General features: G+C 36.3%; 1 long non-coding RNA gene across 2 annotated transcripts in view; it reads right to left on the bottom strand.

Annotated features, from left to right (window-relative positions):
- Window positions 1–17,658, bottom strand: part of LOC134416065 (uncharacterized) — a 176,009-nt gene that overhangs the window by 20,901 nt on the left and 137,450 nt on the right. Inside the window, exon 5 of one of the 2 annotated variants that reach the window (XR_010027171.1) lies at window positions 13,769–13,987. The exons of the other annotated variant lie outside the window; for it this stretch is intronic. This is a non-coding gene — a long non-coding RNA (uncharacterized LOC134416065). The remainder of the gene's footprint in view (window positions 1–13,768; window positions 13,988–17,658) is intronic. 2 annotated transcript variants of the gene reach the window in all.

Genomic DNA, 17,658 nt, shown 5'->3' with positions numbered 1-17,658 from the left:
TCTGAAAAAAGTTTAAAACCATTTGAGGAAAAGAACATAGGAAATTTCAGTAAAATCCACTGGCAGCAAGCTATCAGCTGCATTTCAGGGTATTATCCACCCAGTTTTCAGCAAAGGGCAGAACATCTACTGCCTTTGCTAAAGTTACTGCATATCATCAGCAATTTCCAGATTTTAGGTCTTTGTGTTAAGGCAGTATTCCCAGTGAACCAGTAACTGAGCTTCTGGTGGCCATCTAAAAGTACCAGCAAAAGCCCCAATTTTCAGAAGTAGGTATTTATTGCTTTGTGAGAATAAGGCATCATGCCAGGCACCTACAGAGAGAGCCAACCCAAATCAATAGCTGGGATCTTAGCAGGAGGTTAAGAACCCATGCACAGCACAGCAAGCAGACAAGACAAGCTTCACTTCTGATATAAATACACAATGCACCCAAGAAAGCCTAAAGGCATTGAATCTTTTAGGATCATTATAATTAGCTTACTCAAGTACTTTGATATTGAAATATACAGCCTTATGTGCCAGAGCACATAGGCAACAACTAGCAAGAAAATTTCTGTCTCTAGCCCCTGGGAGGGAGAAAATTTTAGTTACTGTGTTTAATATCAATAAAAGGCTTTTTGAGCAACCTACTTATGATTTTAGAGAGAAATTGGGGGGATATCTTGTGGCCTGAAGCAGGGTGCTATAGCTCTTAAGTCCACATAGATTCATGGTTTCCTCCACAACAATCTATAGGTTTATGGACTGGGGTTTTATTGTTAAACAAATTCCCAAGACTGGGCTTTTAATTGGTGTTGAACATATGAAAGTCATCTGACCAATAAATCTTTCTGTAGTTGACTGCTGAAGATGGCTTCAAGCCAATGCTGAAGAATGTTCACCTGAAAGTAACCCCTTCATGTTTCTGTAACAGCTTACTTTTGTTTTAATTATTATTAGTTATTATATTGGTTTAATCTAAACTGAGATCAGGAACTTGCTACACTAGATGTTACCTATAAAGACACTAAGGAGCAGTAATTAAATGTAACTCATATAGGCAAGATAGATTCAAATAAAATACCTCCCAATTCCTACCAGAAACTCAGGCTCAGAAAACAAGCTGAATGAAAACCTTTAATTTTTCTTTATCAAAAGATTTTCCATCTATTACAGAATATTTATTCTATCTCTAGAGATACTTGAAACACGGACAACTTGCATTGTTCAATGTTTTAAGATTATAAAATATTAAAGAAGATTATTCAATGTTTTAGAAAGCATGTCCCATATTTGAATGAAAACATGAAATTTTTTAGTTTCCCAGAACGTTGACAACCTGCCTGAATTTTGAATCAGGATTATCAAATCAAGCAACTTTAGTGTCATTGAGGAAAAATAATTGAACAAACACATTTACACTTTAAGAAAATACAGAACATATTAAGACCATGCATATGGATAATTCTAGAAACTGGATGCATAGACTTATAGCTTCTTAAGCTACTGAAATTTTTTTAATTCCAGTGTGGGCTCTGAAGCCAGATTTTGGTCCCATCCTGCCTAGATGGTTCAGTTTTTATTGCTGGGAAGCTAAACTAAGCTAAAATAAAATTATTAAAAAAAACCCAAAACAAACTAATAAAGACCAAACTAAGAAAAATCAATTCTGTAGCTGTCAAGAAAGCCTATAATATATTCTACTCTATCCTGGAATCGGAACAATTTCTAAAACAGCAAAACTACAACTGACTCAGAACCTATAGCTACCCAAATTCAATAGAAATTCTTTCAGTGAGTCTAATGGGCTTTGGGTCATGGCCTCATGCATTAAACTAATTTATACAGAAAAAAAAATCTATTTCCTTTTACTTTCAATTAATCAGGGAACTGGATATGACCTATTGGTGGAATAGTAAATAATAGAGAGAACAGGTCAGTTGTACAGGGTGACTTGGATTGCTTGCAGAGGTCAGTTCAGATCTAAACATAGGTTTTATTGCAGCCAAGTGCAAGGACTTCTATCTAGAAACAAGGACTATTTGTAAGATGAGAAAAGCTATTGTAAAGAGCTATGATTCTGTCTCCAGATTGATAACAAATGACTATAATGGTAGATGAGCAGTTGAACCTGATTTCCTCCAGTGAGCTAACTTGATCCTTAATTGATTTGCAAGCAAGCGAACATGATAAAAGTGGTAAGGAAGCATTAATGGCACCATTAGTGGAATTCTGTGTCCAGAATTAATATCTGTAATTCTAAAAGTATTCCAAGGAAGTGGAAAGGGTTCTGGAAAGATGTAATGGTGCAATCTTCAAAATATACTCCACTGTGTGAAAGACAGAAAAAACACAGCCTATTAGGTTGATTTGACAAAAGACCTGGAGACAACATGCTCATTATATATAAAATAATATTCCTGATAATTAGTTGAAGTTTCATCTAACAGGAAAAACTATAACATGAACAGAAGTGAATCCAAACAAAATTTGACTAGAAAAAAGGGAGGATTTGAAACACTGAGGAGAACTAAGTTTTGCAAAACAAGATATTACAATTACAATTGATACAATCATATCATTCACATTAAATTATTTTTGTTGCCCTCCTTTATGCCAAAAGAATTGTGGTTGATTTAATAAATTAATAGATTACATTTGTTGATTTGTAGTATGTTGGCTTTGATATGTGAGCCAGAAATAAAAAGGAGCAAGTTGTGCTATGAGTTGAGGGAATCAGTGGTTTGAACCTAGTGCATATGGGGTCTTACATGCAGGGGTGATTTCCTCTGAGGAGTACAACTCATAGATAACCTGGTATAGATAACCTGCACTGGCAGTAAGTATGTCCAGAAATGAGATGCTGAATTGACCCGTGTTTGAGTACTGCCGTGTTTGGCAGAGATTGTTTTGCATTTTATTTCAGTGGAGTGGTTAAGTACAGGTATTGGGTTATTCTGTTGGTCATTAAACTATCAAACCTCTGAAACTAGGCTGTGGTTAAAAAGAGTATGTCCGCCTACATATCAGTGGGTGTTGTACATACTTTGAATGTATTACCTGGGGTAATGTAATGGGGATATGCTAAGGCTGAAAATGATTATAGATGGCTATAATGTCTTTTCACTTAAGAATCTATGACTTTACAACATTAGAAGAACGAATACATGATAGTTTGCTGAACCACATGCAGGATATTTTCCAGGTTGAGTTTTGTAGTTTATCTGTCTGAGATCATATTGTTAATTATGTCATTAGGTCTGGATTCACCATGGACATAACAATCTCTTGTGTAGGGAACTTTGTATATGCAATGTCACTAACGAATGCCAGGCCTTGTTTTCCAATTGCAGATGCATCCCACCCTGAGTCCTTCCAGCTTGAGCAGCCACGTGGTAAGACACTAATAGAGATGCAGCAGATGCAGAGGACTGAACAACCTCAAGCATTTGTGTGAAGAAACTTGCTCTGCTTTCACAAGAAACCGAAGGCTTATTAGGTGTGTACTAGAATGACAGAATTAATGATTCCCTTGGGCACCTAGTAGGTTAAGATCCCAGGAGGAGCTTGTGTCTAGAACAATCTCACAAGGTCTATGCCCTGGGACAGTAACCAACACAGTACAGAAACAAACTCACCCCAGGGGACCACTGGATAGGTGTTCACCTGTCCACAACAAATGTGCATCAAAAAACTTCAATAAATCCAGCCCTGAGCACTCAGTGGACAAGATGCGTGCTGCGCCATGTCCAGCAGGTGGTGGGGGAGACCATTCCCTACCACAAGACTTACCACAGTGCAGAGATAGTTGCTGGTATTTGCCACTGACCCTGGAATTTTTGCTGTTAGAATGATGCAGGGGGACCAGCAGCATTTTCATATGCCTAAGATATAGCCACTGCTTTGCTGCCAAGTGCACAGACCAAATATCTCAACAGGGGAAGGGTAACTACCAGCAGTCACCAGCACTACTAGAACAGTTATACATTTATTTCTACTAGTAGGGATATCAAACCAGCTAGGAAATGAAAGTTGTAGTTATTGCAACCATCGTCAGACATTTCTGTTCTGCTTTACTGATCTTTTTCATAGTAATCATGATGAATCAGACTGTGATGAGCAAATAAAAAGCTAAAACCACTAAAAACACAAGGAACTCTAAAGGGCACTTAATAAAACTCCTTGATTTGCTATTTCAACTTTTAATACACTCTATCATAATTAATTTTGATGATCTTAAGCTAAATTAAAAGCAACGGGTAGCACTGCATGGAAGGAAAAGTATAAGGGCACCTTAATGGAGCCACCCAATATAGTGCCCTGTAGGCAACCATAACTTAATTTAAAAGCACACTTGATATGCAGAAATACACCCAAGTAAAATGGCAGGTGATCCTCTAAACAGAATAAGAAGTAGCTGTTTTATCTACCCTCAGCTACAGTAAATTTGTATGAACGCGGTGCTTTTCATTAAGCAATCAATAATATATTTTATTAGTTCCAGAACACTGCATACAACCCACTAGAAGCAATCTCACTCCACAGTTTTGAGTGTGAATACCACAATTAAACCAAGAAAAGATAAATTAGTTTTTCTGAAATCTAGAGGTTTTTGAGTTGTAAAAGTCCAATTACAAATTAGCAAGCTGTGAATAATCAGATTTAAAAAAAAAAAAAGCAATAACAAAAAAAAAAAAAAAAAAAGTCTTAAAGCTGCATGAGCTTTACTTGCAAAATCCTCAAAGATTTATGAAGTTAAGTAATTGGTGACAAATGAGGCCCCTGATGATAGCTAATTGGAATCATGGTTTTTCACCTGTAGTTTTGGATGTAATACTGGGCCTTTTGAGAGCACCACAATCTTTCTGCAAAACAGAGGTTTGAAATATACACAAATGAAAGAGGTTTGTGCTATTCCAGAGTTCTAACAAATACACCTGCATTTAAAGACATCTGATCTCCCATTCTCCTTCTAGTATGTAGTGAACTGTGTTTCCAAATGGGTTCATCCACCTGCCCCCATTAAGGGGGGAGGATATCAGCTCTTAAAAATACTATGCCATTATAACACTAGACAGGAGATAACCATGTCTTGAAAATCATCAAGCTTTAGATGCTGAAGATTTCTGAAAATCTTTTCGGCTTCTTGTTGGCATACTACCATTAACTAGCACACACATGCTTCATTTGGATGAGATGCATCTCTTCATCTTGTCTGTAATTCAATCTTGACATGGTAATTTTTAAGTTCAAAGAAGATAATTTTGTACTTCACTCTGCTTTTAGTATGTGAGAATGCAAAAATCAAATACAGTCAATTTTTCATTCAGTTGAAAACTCTCAGTAAAGTGAATGACCCTTTAAAAAAATGTTAGGAAGCCAGGACACTCAGAATATCAGAAGCACATTTCAATCTGGTTGCATCGGAAATACTCGAGAGCAAGAGTGAATAGTGAGGAATGTATTTTCAGGCTTAGAGAGCACCTGTATTCTCGGGGATGAGCTGAAATTGTTAGAAAATCTACCCAATAAATTTAAAGCATAAAAATAAGGAAAAAAAAAGTGTCCCAAGGACTTCACAGGCTATTCATTGAATCCTGTTAAATGCTGTTCAGACAAAACCCTACACTAGCATTGACTAAGATATGATTATTCAGAGACGATTAATTTCAAAAGTAAATGATAGAAGATTTAGAACTATAAAAACACAGAAAACCTCCTGTATGGAGCAATCACAAGCATAAGAAAGAATGGCCCACAGATAGGATATTTTTCAAAGATTTAGAAGACTCAGGTTTAAAACCTTATTCATTCATAAGCTCAACAAATTACTTAAGTTACAGAACCTACTGGTTAATAATATAATACAGCTAAACTCTTTTCTCTTCCACAACTGTTTTACAAACTGTTTACTAGAGTCTTCAGTCCAACTATCTCCCAAACCATTCTTGACAATGAAAGTATTAGATGATCTAGTTGAAAGCTGTTCCAAGGACAATGTTAATAACAGTTAAACTTTCTGGGTATTGCCTAAGGCTGTATCCCATCTCTAGTTAATACACTGCTGTACTTAAATCCATTGCAAATCTGTAAAAGTGCAAGAAAGAGCAGTCTCCATTGTGCAATACTCTAGTGTTCTGGGAAAGAATGTTCTGTGAAAACAGTAAATCTTTTCTGTAAAATAATGAAAATAATGATGTTGCTATGCACCCTGAAGTACAAGAATGTCTTCTAGATTCCACTTTTCCATTCAGAAATTCTACCTTTAAATCATATGACAATTGTATGACATTTATATGACATTTTCAGTATAAATGGCCAGATGTGAACCTCACGTCAATATCTGTGTACTGTACTCCAAAGCATGGAAGTCTGCTTTACTACAGTGCATACTCATTCCCAGGCTGGTGGAGTTTATGCTCCTCAACAAAAACACTGTTCAGACAAATACAATGTCACACTAGATCAGCCAATGCCTTCATAAGCTTGTCTTCAACCTAGGGTTTGTTTCAAGAATCACAAAGCAAATCTCATTCACTAGGACTGAGAGGAGTTCAATCTTTCAGGAAGTTTACCAGACGAAGATTTTTGTAACAGCATTTTAGGACCAACTTCTTGAATGGGATTCTTGTGTCATAATTTTTAGCAGAAATTAAAAAGCAGCAAGCAGTCACAAACAACATTTCTGAAAAAAAACACGTTGGTCACTTGATTAAGGAATTTAACATATAAAATTAGCAAATAAGAGCTATTAGGACTTACACTGATGTAATGTTTAAATAAATTGTCACAACTCTAACCCATAGAGATCTACCAGTATAGAATAAAGATATGGTTGTGTGAAATTGTTTGAACATTGCTGTTTTTACCACTAGTTTTCTCTGCAAACTTAGCTGATATCGCAGACAGAATCCATGCAGTGCAAATTATCCTCTATTTCAAAGATACTAGCTTCAAAACGAAGTTCATTTTCTTGCATAAATAGGATGCAATATAAACAGAGGTTCTCAGACAACTCAACATCGAGACTGAAAAATATTTTCAATCTGTGCTAGTTAGCAGCAAACAACATTATGTTTCCCCAAATGGCTATACTAAACATTTAACAAAAAAAAGTCTACATTTAGAAGCCGTAATTTGACTGGTTTCAGTTGCAAAGCCTTCTGATTACTACTATTAAAAAACTTACCATGATTCATGCCCATTTCTGAAGAAAAAAGTTGTCTGGGAACAAAAACCCACAACAATATCTTGTACATTTTTCATTAAATTATGTTTTTCCTATGGTTTTGAAGGATTTTAGATGCTTTTAAAATAGATAGTATTTTAATTTCAGTTTCATTCCCACTGTGGAGGCTATTAATTTTATTTAACCAGCAAAATGGATGGAAAAAGAAGAATATTAAAATCAGGTTTAAATCATGAAGAAAAAAAGGCTGGATATTGAAGGATCTTTACTAAATAAACGTATTTTAGGTCTACTTTTCAATAAGAAAATAGTTTTAAATGTATGATTCTGCAATTAAAATGAAAATTCTTTGACAAAATGTGTAATTGTGTAAGATTCTGGAAAAAATCTACTTTCTTGATAATTTGGGGGGGGGGGGGGGGAGGAAGAAAAAATTAATCAAAAATTCACAAATACCTCCTTTACTTGCCGTGCTCCAACTCCAAACTGAAACAATACAAAGCGACAACATTGTTTGGCATCTCCAAATGTCAAAATTCATTACCTCTATTTTCCTCGCATGCAAGAGAAAAGCTTTGGGCTGAGGGAGGAGCACCATGTCTAATAGGTGAGTACAAAATTTCCAAGAAAACATCTTGGAAAGAAACCGTTTCAATCTCACTGTTTACACAGTACATTTACCTGTCTGAAGCTTGTAAATTAAATGATCTTCATCTGCCATTTTCAAATTAGGTCTAATATGTATAATAGGATATTGTATCAAAAGCTGATTTATTCTCTGTGGACCTGTTAGAGACACAACGTTGTAATTTTCAAATTTTGGTTACTCCATAAATAGAGATATGGGGAAAAAACCAATTAATTTTATGACAATGTTAGACTTAATCAGTCTTATAATATTGTTGTATTTCTGGGATTATCATGTTATGTATGTACATATATGTAAGTATATATACATATACATATGTGTGATATTCATCCCAGCTAAACAACTGCTTAACAAAAGATTCACGATGAGAAGTACTGGAGGTGTCACTTCTCAGGTAGTTAAGAGGGCATTAATATTAAATTTAATATACCTATTATCAAATTATCAGCCCTTATTAAAAAAAGAAAACAAAGTATGGATTATATTTCTTGGCAATATGAAGAGTTCAGGAAATGAAAAGTGTTTCAATCATATAAAATATATGGCATTGTTAGTGCAGAAGCCCTGTATCAACTCCAGTGACCCATTTACAGGTTATTCTTTCATTGTTTTAAAGGTATTATGAATTAGAGCTCTGCAGTTTCAATAGCATCAAGCACATGAAATAGAACTGTGTGCCTCAGTTAAACAAGTATCTGAAAGCAAGAGAGACAGATTTAATGGATGTGATGTCATTACACTATATCATACATGCCAGAAAGAAAGAACAGAATATAATAGAATATCAAGGCAACATAGGAAAGCCATTTTTTAGCTATTTAAAGCTTCATAAAAATGAGCCAAACCTGTGAGGAAGAGGCTGAGGTGCATGTAGTAATACATCCTAAAATATCATGACACTTAAGTTTTTCCATCCTCTCTAGCACTCTGTATTCAAAATCTGATTCTGTGCCAACAATCTACAGGAAAAGTACTTTTAATTCTTGCTGCAACCTGATACTGCTGTAAAGTTCACAAAGAAATCTCCATTTATTTCACTACATTGTTCTGCTCCCCTACCTAACTGGCTTCAATAGAAACAGGCCTTCATTTGCACCAATCGTTGCAATTTTTTTTTCCATTGTCAACAGTTCATTCCTGCCCTTTTGGAAATGTCTGTGGCCCTAGGTTTAACTCAAACTGCAAACACAGAAATGACTATATGATACATATGGACTCTGTACAAGCTCCATGTAGCCAGAGGGATACTTTCATTGATTTCAATGGGGGGTTACTAGACAAAGCTGGGGGTGCATGAACTTTTGACTGGACACTTTTAAATCCAGTGGTTATTTTTTCCCTTTTTTGATCTCATACAGATTCAAAATCATTATGTGTCGGAGTCCACCATACGGCATCAGGGTAGAGAAATCTACATGTTATCAAGTGTTAATTTATTTACCTTCTTCATGAAAATAAAACAGATTGACAAAGTCCTCTGAGCAGATAAAATAACCAAGTCTAACATCTGAAAAGTCCTGTCAGTGTTTCAGCAGAGCACCCAGGAAAAGGCTAACTGTCTTTTGAAAACAGGAGCAGAAACTTTAAAGGAGAAAGTGAGGACTCTGCTGAGGCCACTGAAAGCAATGCTTTTGTTTTGCCAGATGAGTCCACCTTCGCTTTCATTGTCATTTCCATTATCGAATGATCTCCTTTCTGAAAAGGGATAACTAGTTATTGATTCAAATGTCAGCAGCTTAAATGCTATTAGCCAGGAGCAGCACCAAAAAGGAAGGCCACTGCATCAACAATATTGTACACTCTTATTCTGCAGGACTGCATCTCCTATACTATGGCTCAGCACAACTGTGGCTCTTATAATCATTCATATATTTGTCCTCACAAAATCCCTGCTATTCCTCTTACACTTATTTTAGAAGCAGGCAGTACATGTCCAGGGCACAGACTGCACTGGAGCATAGAATTCCCTGAGCTAGCTCTTTCTATCACATTAGGACCATGAGCAGCAGTTTAGCCACAGCATTATGGAGGTTGGTGCAGGTCAGTACTCCAAAAGATGGTTCAAGTGCTGGCATTAACCCTTGCAAAGCTAATTCAAGTGTATCCTAAGTGCCTGACAAAATCACAATGGATCTAGAAATTTACTGAAGCTTCTAAGTCAAATGATTTGTCAGTTATTTCATGCTGAGATTAGCTTGAGATATCCACACAGAGATTGTTATGGATTATTTCTTTCTGTCCCAGAGTTAGCTGGTGGTGTGAAACCTGGACACAAAAGTAGGCACCAAGAAATCAGTGAGAACATACACAGGCTCCTCTCTAAACAGCCAAGAGTGTAATATCACAAAGCAATATATGTGTCTAATAAATGAGCATGTTGATTATGAGAAAACATAGTAACAAAGATCCATTGTGCATAAGGTTCTAAGGATTGCTGAGAGTTAGCCCTCTTTTTTTTGGCCTCCAGAAGTTTTCTAAATCTCTCAGTAGCAATCTGAATTCCTTAGACATCCACACACATGATCCAGAGCTTGAGCTCTTCACAAATCTCCTGTTTCATCTCTAATTCAAAAGATCACTTCCTGGAAGCTCTGAAGGGAAAACAGTGAGGCATTTCTTTCCTTTCCTCTTTGAACCACCTCCCATGCTTTGCACCAGTGAAAGGCCTAGTTAGTCTAGACCTAATATCCTGGGGAAGAAAGTATATTCTTTACTAGAAAGAACTGATCTACACTTTCTTGCAGAATTTATCCCTACCAAAAAGAGACAATAAGAACTGGCAGATTTATGCTTCAAAAATTATTAGAGTGTTTCTGTTAGAACAAAATTGTTTTTCTCATATAACAGTGAGAAGGGTTAAAGGTAAAAATTTCTTGTCTCTTTTTTGTCACTTATTCCATCTCCTGAATAAGGGCTTCTTTCGAGCTCCTGAGCACAAAAGTGCATCTGGAAAATGTCAACTAATGTATTTCAAAGTTATTATGTGAAAATAAAACCACTGAACATATTTTTTTATGAACCCTTCCAAGAAAATTCACTTCCGAGACCTGGCTTGAGAATGAGCAGGAGATATTTTTCAGCCCAAAATAATTTTATGAGAAAGGTTTAAATGTTTGGAAAATATGTTGGAACTGTAATTTATCCCTTAACCAACAGCCTCAGTGATGGATTACATGACCAATAGAATGAATCTGTGTGTATACACATGTGCACACATCATTTCTTTTGTTTACCTTTGGATCAAAAATAGAATGTTACAACATTTGTTTTATCATTTTCGATCCCCCTGAGGCATTGTGACATTTGGTACATTTATTTTTCCTGTTAAGAGATGATTCCTTAATTGTTTGAAGCAGGTGGAGGAAATATTTAGCAGAATGTTTACACTGTGACAACTATATATCGGGGAGGGAAAGGGGGAACGTGTGTGAACATGCACAGAAAGCCAGGAGTTGATTACATTTCTTTCTTCTGCACAGTCCAATATACAAGCTGAAAAAAGAAATCATTCCACAGTGGAGCTAATAACAATATACAGATTTAAAAGGGGCCACAGGTCTCTTGTCATTAGCTTTGGTTCAGCACCTAAGTCAGGTGTGAGTACTTGCAAATACGGGCAGCCATCTCACTGCCCAGCTTGGAACAATAAGCTTGATGTTCTTCCTCATAGTTTTCCACAGATAAAGGTAAATTCCTCCAAAATTTATTCTGTGGGACCATTAATGAAAATTCTCCCTGCATCCTCCCTCCCTACTTCCACTTACTCCTTACTTGTGTGAGTCAGGAAACTTAAAATAAAGGTCCTTGTGTATGAAAGGCAGGATATGCTAACTTAAGTTCAGCAAGGAAAACACGGGAATATCAACTTTTGTCCTGTTAGTGGGGTTAAAGGGAAGTGGTAGAATACTTAAACTCATGAGTCTCAGCCACACAGCTATGGCTGAATCCAGACCTATTCTCTTTAATTCTGTAATGAAAGTTTATAACCACTTCTCTGCATTTTTAGCAGGCAGAACCTTTCTATAATTGCATAACTTAAACTCCTAGGGAATATATTGGGATGACAGTGGGAAGAGACTTATTTCTATCTTGCCTCTCCAAGACAACCCTCATCTACTAACAGTTTTCAGCAGACCCCAGTTTCTTGGGGAAACTCCAAATTTAAATTTACTTGGTGGAAGACAGAGCTCTAAATGCCCTATCAGGAGTTTTCCTGAGCTATTCTAATTCATAGGGCAATGAAAGGACAACAGCTCTCCTGAGGCTCAGATCAGTATTCTGGCCACTGGATATTAAATATATATATTTTATACTAGGAACAAAGAATGTTTAAATATCTGTTTGGGAACTTTAACACTGTTCATATGAGAGAATGCCATATTAAATGGGTGAATACAGCACAGCACAGAGGATACTTCTCTCAGAAAAAAGAAGAATTTGGGTTTCAAGCTTATGGGAAAATTAGCTTAATCTCCCTGGACTGTTGGGTAAAAGGGCAACATTATTTCCACCAGTAATACATCATATCTATAACTATGTTTTTCTCTTTGGTTATCCTAATACAAATACCATGGTTAGCACAACATGAAATAATTTAGTTTCTGGTTTGAATGAGCAAAAACAGAGACGACTTTATTTGATCTGAACCAATTAGGATTTTTTGTTGGTTTATTCAGACAAAAAATAGTTTGAATATTCAGTTTATTTGCTACTTACACAAACTCCTTGTTTGAATAATCATTAGGAACAGGAACTTTGTCCAGCAAGATGGGTAGTAAGTAAATGATGAATTGGGTAGTGCTGTTTTTGGAGCATACACATATACAAGGAGATATTGCTTAGGCATCCACATGAAGCCAGTTCATGTTATCCAGAATGAATGATGACATTTGCTGCTCTTCAAACTCCATTCAAAGATTTTTGCCACTAGTATTACCAGGACCATATTTTTTTTCTATAGTACTTTGCTCAGTGTTTTTCACTGAGATGATTTACAAGAGAAGTTACTGCTAAATGGGAGAAAAGCTGGTGCAATCCATCCCAGAATAATTTCTATCTTTCTAAATCAAGGTATATAAATGACAATATCTGAATATTATTAATAATTTTGTCTACTCAATGATATGGGGGTATTTGTGACCAAAAATATTTTGTGATAGAAATATACAGGAGATAATTTTAACTAAAATCCAGAGAGCTTCACTTCACCGATTTTAAAAGTAGTAATTTTCAAGCCATCTAGTTCTTAACAGGGTCCACCAAAACCCCACAGATCTCCCTGTTTACAAAACCTCTGTGTTGTATCAGATATTAAAATACTGCATGCTGTGTTTAGAAATTTCATTTAACAAAATGACCCTGTAATGTCATAGAGTCATGGAGGCTGGGAGCAACAAGAATACAAGGCCACATAGGACAAGGGGGAATGGCTTCAAACTGAGAGTGGCTTAGATTTGATAATAGTAAGAAATTCCTCACTAACAGGGCAGCAAGGCACTGAAACAGGTTGCTCAGAGCAGTTGTGAATGCCCCATCCATGGAACTGTTCCAGGCCAGGAAGGATGGGGCTTTGAGCAACCTGGTCCAGTGAAACTTGGCCCTGCTCACGGCAGGGGGTGGGGAGCAAGAGGATGTTTAGGGTCACTTCCAATCCAAACCAGTCTATGATTCTGTAAAGAAGACAAGACCAAAGCTCAGAAACCTGGATCCTGTCCTTACCAACTCTGTGATTTTGGACCACTCTGCTTTGTTCTTTGGCCTTCCAGATAAAGGCTACTTTTATCTACTTAAACTCCACTGGGAAGGTACGGCCTTCTGCTGGAGACAAGAGCAGAGTGCTTAGCATAGTGGGGCTCTGATATCATCTGATTCCTTTCAACAACATACTACTACAAATAAATCATTGTAATAATATTCTTATTTGCAGTTGAGATTAAACCTAAAGTTACCTTATTGGAGTGTCATCCTGGTTCCTGTGATATTTGTCTGAAACTTTCTTCTTACAGTATAACAAATGTGCTTCAACTCCATTGGTCAGCTTCTTCCTCTAATGCAGACAGCTTAATGGATTTTTCTTAAGCCCAGTACAGCTTGTTTCTGAGTATTAATTTCAACTTCAGGTTATTGTGCAAATTATGTCCTAGCTGGAAATTGAACCACGTTGACCACTGAAAAAGAAGAGCCTAATATATGACCTGTATTAGACAAATCTGCCCAGCCAGCAAAGTAAAGTTGGATTGATTTTCACTCTGTCACAATGAGATATTTTGTTAGACAAGTTCTCCACCCAGTGGCTGCAAATGTTCTTGGGAGCAAGGATATGATCTCCAGTATGATACTATAGAAATAATGGAGATCTAAATCCTGCATATATAGCTCCATTGATTCAAAGGAAGACAGGCAAAAGGATGTTTCTTTCATTTGGACCTAAGAAATCTATATGAAACGCAGTGTTTAAGTCATGTAAGACAAGAAAAAAATAGACTAAAGAAATACAGTGGATGTAACCCCTCCCTTCTGAAACCTGAAAACTTACAGTTACATTTTCTAAATTCTCCAAATTATTTTCTAAATTCTATAAAATTATTTTAGAATAATTTATCAATATGGGTTCAGAACTGTGGGGAGTATTTTGTTTGCTCATTTGCTTTCAGCACAGAAATGCAAGTCAAGAATTCCATTTCCAATCTGCCATCAACAATATGAAGTTTTCCTGAAAGTTATACACAATCGAATTTACACTTAAGAAAAATTTCTTTACACTTTTAAAATGTACAGACACCAATGCAAGCAAGTGGTCATCTGTAAGATATATGTGTCTGTTCACCATAACACACATGCATCAGTCAGATTTAAGATCATTTCACTTAGATATGCCCAGGTAAATTTGGAAAGCAGCATTAGATGGGAAGGTTGGTTTGAGAAGAGATGCCTGACACATAGAAAGACTGTGGTATTTTGCCTGATTTTTGTCCAAATCTTATCCAAATCACTTGGGTTGAATTTCAGTCAGGGCTAGACAGTTTTCCATGTAACAAAGTCTGACAGCCCTTACAGCTGTCTCCCACAGCAGTAAGACCAGAAACCCTTTGCTGCATTTATTCTTTAAGCTAACAGCAGCAGCAGTGAAATGTATTTCTGTCTCTGCATTTTCAATAGAAAATAACTTCAAAAATTATAAAGATAAATTAAGAAAAATAAAATCACACTGTGTATTTATATAATATGAGCTTCACCACAATTCATTTCCTTCTTACTAGAGATCACAGAATCATTTAGGTTGGGAAAGACCTCCAACAGCACCAAGTCCAACTTTTGACCGATAAAAGTTGTCAATCAGACCATAACACAAAGTGTTTTTCCCAGCTCATGCTTTCCCTTTCTCTCCCAATAGTTTACATGTTTTGAATTTGGTTTTCCTTCTTTCTCTGATATTTTTTGGGGGTTTTTTTCAGTCAGATTTATATTTAGACAGAGAGTAGATTATTTGATGAATTTGAAAATGACTGTATTTTAAATAAATAAAAATCTCTGTAAAATCCCTGTAAATCCCTGTTTATTGATGATGGATTTTTTTGGCCAATAAAAACTCCAAAACCCAAAAATGTGGGTTTTTTTTCTTTTTGATTCACTTTTTACATCTATGAAACACAAGCTGAGCAAATAAACAAAAGCACCCAGAACACATTGACACACCTCTTCCCCCGATGCTCACAGTACTTTGTACATTAGATGCCACTGTGCTGTTCTCTGACAGAGAACTGCAGTTTGGCTTTCAAAACAAGTTGTAGCTTTTTCACTTGAGATGGGAAGAGACACTACACATAAATGTAATGGATGAATTAAGTAAGATGGGAGAGGAAATAAAAGTTTGAAATTAGGATTTTGTCCGGTGAGTTTGACAAATAAGTACTATATCTTAGAAGGAAATATTTAAAACCAATGTATTCTCAAAATACAGATGCTTTGCTATATTGTTGTTTTCCTTGCAAGGTTTTACATTTTATAAGATTATTCCTTCAGGCAGAAAAAAAAATTGTCATTTTATGTTTTGTGCCACTGTTTGACCATTCATGCAAATATTTCTATTAGCAGAACACATTTCTGGCTATTAGTCAATGCATTTATGACATTCCAGCTCACTTGAAAAACCAAACTTGAATTTTCAAAATTTTTCCTAATAAACAGTGTTATGTTTTCCCAAATTTTGTTCTAAGTGTAGTTAAGTATCTAAGTGTAGATACTCATTATAGTTATAATTTAAAATGAAAATAAATATTTATTTCATTAAGTATGGGGGATCATTATTGGGAATGTGAAATGGAAACCTGGTGTCTAAATGTCTGTTTGATAAATAAAAGAGTAAGGATGGATGGAGGGAGTGAGGATGAAGGGAATAATTGAAGGTTTGGTTGTCGCTAAAATTTATAAATATCAGACATTTTAGATGGGGCAGCTAGCATTTAGTTTTGTGTGTAGAATTATCCCACTCTTCTACTCGTTTATTGGTAATTTTTTTTCATGAAAGAAAACATGGAGAGGAATCATACAGTAAAGATCTTAAATGTAAAAGAGATTTCACTGGAAGAGAAAAATAATCTTACTGCAAATCTCCTTTTCATTTTTTACTAGAATCTAAATTGAGATTAATTTCATGCAAGAAGTTTAAAATCTCACAAGTCATCAGGAAAAAGGGCAGAGCTAACTTGAAGCTGGAGTAACTTTGTGCCGCTTAAGCCGGCTCAAGCAGCAGGTTCGCACTGGGTTCCTGTGCAGAGTGGGCTTAAACTCCTGGCAGAACCAGCCCCACTCCCGTGGATCCCTTTCCCGCTCACCGGCCCTGGACACGGATCCTGGAACTCCCCACGCAGGGAAAGGCACAGATCCCTCCAAACTGTTAGCCGACCTCCCCACCTAGCGGCAATGCAGGGGAAAGGCTCAGGCTAGCGCTTGGAATTAAATCCCTGCGTTAAATTGTTGTGAAGCACTAAAGCTCTGACATAATGCTGTGCTGGAATAATTACACAGTCCGCACTTCAGTGCAGGTAAGCCCCCCCAAAACGTAGCACATTTCAGTGAGATCAGAGTTTGTATATTGTCTAGCCCTTCTCCATCTTTCATGTCTTTGACAGGTACTAATAGTTCATACTTATTCCCTACAGCAACCAAGAAAGCTACTTGACATTCACCTGTATTCCCTATTTTAACTCCAGGTGACAGAGCCATTTCAATTTACTCTTCAAAAGGAGGGGGTCATAATGCCTAAAAATGCTTTGCAGTGAGGAACACCAAAGGTATCATATTTTTACAAAACAGTATTCAAAGACGCAACCAAGTCATTATGGAGAAAGCACTCTAAGCCGTGTATCACACATTAGCCAACTTAGAGTCAGATTTCATGCATCACACCAATATTTGGCCTTATCACTAAGTCCAGTGATAAGGTCCACCAGAAGTCCACCTCTACCCACCAACAGCTGTAACATTAAAAAATATTTTTTGATTTATCTTGCTAATTTAGTTAGCTGAGATAAAGCTTCACTACCTGAAATTCATATTTTCATCTTCCCTGCTGCTTAAGCACTAAGAATCACTGCCCAGATTATCACTGATCATGACACAGCTAGATGGACTTGATATTAAAGAAAATATCATAGTCTAACACTTAACGATTCTAAACAAAGAAATCCAGGATGATTTCTTGATTTTGTGATAATTTGGTTGTGTTCAAGCCAAAATTTAAGAGGAGGTGTAAACTTTCCCCTAAGTTCCAAAGATTTCTATCCATCTCACAAATTAGTACACTTCATTTCCTATTCTCATTTTCTTTATTGATTGT

This window comes from Melospiza melodia, chromosome 1 (assembly GCF_035770615.1).
Source record: "Melospiza melodia melodia isolate bMelMel2 chromosome 1, bMelMel2.pri, whole genome shotgun sequence".
NCBI lineage: Eukaryota > Metazoa > Chordata > Aves > Passeriformes > Passerellidae > Melospiza > Melospiza melodia.
This window is presented reverse-complemented; position numbering and strand designations above follow the sequence as displayed.